This window comes from Arachis hypogaea, chromosome 4 (assembly GCF_003086295.3).
Source record: "Arachis hypogaea cultivar Tifrunner chromosome 4, arahy.Tifrunner.gnm2.J5K5, whole genome shotgun sequence".
Classification (NCBI taxonomy): Eukaryota; Viridiplantae; Streptophyta; class Magnoliopsida; order Fabales; family Fabaceae; genus Arachis; species Arachis hypogaea.
The window spans coordinates 86,369,497-86,375,676 of NC_092039.1; the positions used below are offsets into that span (position 1 = coordinate 86,369,497).

A 6,180-nucleotide genomic window follows, 5' to 3' on the forward strand; every position below is an offset into this window, starting at 1 on the left:
TTAATATAATACATCTATTTTTTTTAAAAGATACACAATACATTTTTTACATTAAAGATTAAGATAGATTTATACTGATAAATATTTTTTGTTTATTTTTCATCTCTTATAACTAAAGGTAGTGAATTCGTAGATTTTATCTCGACTCGTTAATCTAGTTCAGAATCGTAATTCATTGAATCGTAAGACAAAACATAAATGTGACTTGTAAAACATAAAAATTATGAAAAAATTAATAGCAAAAATTAATTTCACAAATAATAAAATAAATCTCAAATAAACCAAATTACCTAAAAGACTATAACTAATATATACCATAACAAGTTAAAAGTCATAACTCAACTTACAAATCAACACACAAATTCACAACTCACAAATTTATACGATACCAAAATAAATTCAAATAGCAAATAAATCAACCAAACTGGTAGCAATGAACAACTAATTAACTTAAAATCTAAATAAGTCATTTAATAATTATTTTATTCTTCATTAATCATAAAATCTTTCGCATTATTATCTTCATTTTCAGGGGCAGGACCAGGAGGTCCTTGGAAAAGTTCTTCAAACTCATCATCATCAAGATAAGGAATTGCTAAAGGATCCTTAGAAGCACCAACAAGTATATTACCATTTGCTCCATCATTCAAATTAGGATCTAGAATTAGTGCATCCAAATCTTCTTCTTCTCCATCCACTACTATATTTTGAAGATTTGGTAACATTTATTGCTTAACATTTGTTAAAGTGTAAGTAATTATTATAAAATTTTATATAAAGTAACATTTATAATGAAATGTTAGTAAATATATATAATTTTTTTTAAAACCTTTAAAAATGTTACCTATTCCTATAACACTCTGCAAATCAAATTGGAGACCTAGCCTAATGATTGAAATGGAAGAAAGATCGGGAACCAGCTAGCACTCTCAATCTCACTCCAAATCTCGTTCTCCTTTGCACTCTCGCTCTCAATCTCACTGGCGCTCTTAATCGTGCTCCTCTGCTCCTTGAATCTCTCTCGTTTCAACAAATTCTAGGGTTGGGTTTGTTATTCTCTATTTTGAGGTGAGTCTAATGGAGGAGAAGAAGAACCTCTTTTTGTATTCTTTCTTCTCTTACTGATCTTGATCCAGATTTGAATCATGCGTATGTAATTTCTCATCAATTAAGTTGTTTATTTGAATTTAGGTTTTGAATTTAGGTATAAATGAGTTTAATTGCTCCTTCAATTTAGTGGTGGGACTAGCAAAAAATCTTCACAATCAGATTTGCTAATCAAAATTGGAGAATAACGGAACGGGATTTTGTGGAAGGAATTGAAGCCGGAGAGAAGCCATGGCTCAGCGGTTTTCGTTTCGTTTTTCTGCTTTCAAGGTAACAAGCTGACTATGTCTCTGTATGATAGGTGTAGAGAATATAAAAGAATAATAATTTGTGAGTTCCATTAGAAAAAAGAAAAAGTATAATTATATGTTTGATTAGAGAATATAATTATATGTTTGAACTAAAAAATTTTAGAGTATTTATTTAGACATCCACTTTTGGCGTGAAAAAATATTATCAATTACTAAAATAAATTAAAAAAAATGTTGCAACCAATGTGAATGCAGTAATTAAAATGGAAGATCTAATCAAATCAATAGAAAAAGTAACACCTATCAAGACAAAAAGGTGAGTCTTATTTGCAACACTTGGATAAAGTAAGAATTAAAGATGAAAGATCATATAATGCTGGTGATTATATGATCCATTTCTTGGTCCCTTTAATTGTGGTTGCAACATAATGAAAAAAACAAAAAAGGGTTCAAACCTCAAAGGCCTAAAAAAAGCAATCTATTTTTATTTTTCATTTTAGTGTGTAACTAAATTAGCAGGGGTTAATGGGTGAATGGCTTTGAATTGAATGGAATAAGGTAACAGAACAAAAATCAAGCAAAATTTAGTGGTAGCATGCTTTGCTCGTTTTATGTCCTCAAAAGGAGTCAAAGACATGCTTGAATTTCTGTTTGAATAGGTAAAAGTTTAATGCTTCTGATAAGTACATTTTTCTTTCAATGTATTAGTTTGAAGAGAAAACTGATAAGTCAAACATTCTGTCGTTATAATAGAATCACCATTCTCATATGGCAAAATGTGACCATATTATAGTAATTTTTGAATACACCCATTTTCTTGAGTTGAATTTCAAGGCCGTATTTTTAATCTTTAACATGAAGTTGGAGAACTGTCATGTACTCTTGTCTGGGAGAGGTAATATATTAAGACAGGCACTTTTACCTTGAAATTGGATTATTCTTTCATGTCTCCTATAAACTTTTGGCTTATTAAGTATGTATTAACATTCACTCCCCCCCTTTTTTTTTATTTCAGGTGTTTGATTGATCAAAATCAAAGAACTAATCATTTATCTCTAATCATGTCCTATTGATATACTTCCTTCATTTTATTGCATCGTCCAATTGCAGGGTATGCAATGCACTTGAATAATTTTGTATTCTTCCATCATTTTTCTTCATTTACTTTTGTTAATTTAAAAGTAATCGAAATATATAATTAATTAATAATAACCATAAGATACAGATATTAAGAGTATTTAGTGTATGAATAATATTGTTGTATTGATTATAGATGAAAACTGATGGGAAATTTTCCAAACGGAACACCTGGTTTCTTGGTGTGGTTGAAAAGATGTTCTGTCAACTATACAAACTTCAACTCAAAGTAAAATGATGAATCTATTCAGTGTCGCATGATAATGATTAGGTTGCCGCATAATTCCTTATAATTATTTTAAATATAAATATAATTCGTTTTATTTTACTCCATACTGCTTGAAACTTTAGTCTTAATAAATTCTTTAGAATTTGCATTTAATTACTCTTAAGGAATTACCCTCTTCATATTAAAAATTAGTGTGATTATTATATATAATGTTATGACTACATGCTGAAAATTTAAGCAAAGGCTATTATTCATTCTTGGATCATATGATTCTTTTATATTTTTTGCAGTTAGGGTGCAAAAATCATTTTTTTTATCTTTCAAATTTTAATTTTTAGGTTTTCATATATTATTTGCATTAGATAATGTAATTAACAAGTATGGGCATAAATTAATGAACTATATTGAGATCTTTGTTCTGTTTTGCAATTCATTCAGATTTTTAGTGATTGTGACGTGGTATTTATCTAAGATTATTTGAGATTAACCGAAATGTTGCAGAATAACCGTCTGATAGCTTAGATTTCAGATCATATGCTATGATATTTAGTTTGAATTTGTGTCATTTTGTGTATAATTTAGAAATTTTATGAGTATGTTCTACAATTTTCAGTGTGCTGGTTTTTGAATCGGAGAAAAAGTATTGTTTTAAAGTATAATCATATTTTGCTCTATGTGAGCAACATGACTAACAATTATCCCCCTTTTTTTTCAATCAGATATTCGTAGCTTTAAGATTGAATGTTTCAGGAGCATGGCAAATGCCTCAGGTGAATTCACAAGTTCACTTTACGTGCTCAATTGTTTTGCCATTTTCCTCCTTTTCTTAGCATAAGTTTGAATTATTTACAAAGAATAAATGGATTATTAATTTTCAGAGTGCAGAAGCTGAATTAATTTTCATGGCTGTTATATTATTAATTGTGCATTATTCCAAGTCATTGCAGAAAAATGGATTATTAATTTTGTTGCCTGTTATATTTTAGTTATTTCTTAGGTCTAGTATAGTTTTAAAAGTTTCAGCTAAATCAATTGCTCATCTCTTTGGGATCTTAAATATCAGGGGAAAATTGAAGACGGCGAAGAGCTCAAATTGGCTGCCATTAAGGAGCTTCGAGAAGCAAACTGTGGGTAATGCTTGTGGTACAATAGGGCTTCTTCATGCTCTTGGGAACATAACTTCTGAGATCAAGCTTGGTAAGCTTACTTTGTTCACAGTAGTTGCCTAGTTATAGGATTATTGGTGCATTGATCTATTATTCTTTCTCATTTGTTTTCTGTTGATTTTGTTGTATTCTAGTTTAAGGGTCTTTCTTTGACAAGTTCTTCAAAACTACTGCAAGCATGGACCCAATGCAGGTTATTATTTCTTCCTGCCAATTCTTCCTTTCTTTCTTCCTCAAATTGCACAAATAATAGAGATTGACACTAATGGTTATCCAAATATAATGCTCATTTGCCATTTTCAGACATTTATGTGTTTCAACGTGGTGTATTTCTTGAGAATGACAGAGAGATGGAAGTTGCTCAAGTTTTGATGGACTCTCAAGGCAGGTTATTAATCATCTAAGTATATTGAAGAAATTAGAAAATTGACTTATTAGACCAATTTTAATGTTTAAATATCTTTAGTTTAATTTGTAAAGTGGGTGTAGAATATGTAATTGAAAAAAAATTAATTCAATATTTTGTGCATTTAAATATTATTAACAAAGAAAATCTTTTGTAACATTTATTAGAGTATTGCTATAGAATATCTATTGTAATATTTTTTAAAATGTTATTAGAAAGACTTATTGTGATATTTTTTAAGTGTTACATAAAATATTTATTGTAACATTTTTTAAGTGTTACAAAAAATATCTATTGTTACAAAAAATATCTATGGTAACATTTTCTAAATGTTACAAAAATTATCTATGGTAACATTTTTCTAAGTGTTACAAAAAATATCTATTGTAACATTTCTCTAAGTGTTACCATGAATGGTCTATTGTAACACTTTTCATAATATTACTATAGAATATCTTTTGTAACATTTTTACTAAATGTTATTAAATCTTTAGAAGAATGTTAGTAAAACTCTTTAGTTACATATGGTATATTTAACATTTGTTAAAATGTTACTAATACATATAGGTAACATTTTAATACGATTTAGTAATATTTTTTAAATGTTAGTAAAAGTCAATTATGTAGTAGTGATCCTCATCAGCAACAATTCACTCTTCATCAGAGTCTAACTCATCAAGACTATAGTCATAATCAAGACTTTTTCTAATTTGTTTTTTCTTTGCCAATCTTGAGTTTGTCATTACAAACACAACAACATTCATGGTTTAAGCCTTCAAACGATTTCTTCTTTTTGTGTGAACCTTTCAAAAGTATATAAAAGACATGAGTCAAAGAATAAGATAGAAATTAAAGAACTAACAACCAAATTTATAGAAAAAAATACAAATTATATTTAAATAATATCCATCTCGAAGGCACTCCAATTGCGTTCACATCTAGATAAGCTACATGTCAAATTCAAGACACGAATTATAAATTATTGAAGTTTTGTATGCTGATCCCCATAAGAATCCCACCATTGAGGCAGAGTTTTAGTAGAAATTGCATTCTGAGCTACTTTACTACCAAAAAACTCTTTTCGGGTCTTAAAATCTTCAAGTTTAACATCCATCTTAGTAATTAGATCTGGATTTCTTATCATCCATTCCATAGAAGCATAAAATTGCTTCTTCAACTCATAAGCAACTTTAAAATCATAACTATAACGAATTTGAGGATTCAAATAATAGCCTGCAATATGCAATGGTATAAGAATCGCGACTAATTAACCACTTAATTAATTAAATTAAATTACTCAAAATAGGATCCAAAAATTTAGAATGTTAATTAGAAAATTTAAATAGGATATTTGGACTCAGTAGATTTTTCTGAGTTGGAAAATGTAATTTTCTGCAGAAAATTACGTAAAAATACGTACCGTTAAATTAACTGGAAGTACCGGCTTAAATCTATCTAGTATTGTGCGAGAATGATAAAAACAATAGAAAAATTTAGAAAAATAATTGAGGTTGAAAACCGGGCACTAATTTTAGAGGTTTGGCCCAAAGTTGGGCCAAACTGACTAAAAACGCTAATGGTTTGGATCGGGCCCAAGTTGAGCCCAAGCCCAACATATATAAATGTGTAATTGAACCCAAATGAGCTCATAACACAAACACAATAGCAACTGCCAAGTGAGGAAGAGAGTGAGGGTTTCACAAAAGTACTATTCACATTCAGCTTCAATTGCTTGTATCTTGAGTTACGGTACTCCGATTCGCATTCTGTTTGCGGCCACGTGAAGCTCTTGCCGAGCCCGTCATTTCTATTTAAGTATTACTGGTAAGAAATCATGTTTCACACTCTCTTTCTCAGTCCTAACAATTTCCACATTTTTAGGTT

General features: G+C 29.3%; 1 long non-coding RNA gene across 1 annotated transcript; it reads left to right on the plus strand.

The window, feature by feature from the left end:
- Nucleotides 1-498: 498 nt before the first annotated feature.
- On the plus strand, nt 499-4,528 carry LOC112796929 (uncharacterized). The gene is made up of 7 exons (XR_003199485.3): nt 499-1,068; nt 1,192-1,377; nt 2,374-2,469; nt 3,444-3,494; nt 3,788-3,921; nt 4,025-4,083; nt 4,194-4,528. It is a non-coding gene; the product is annotated as an uncharacterized lncRNA (long non-coding RNA).
- Nucleotides 4,529-6,180: the final 1,652 nt, after the last annotated feature.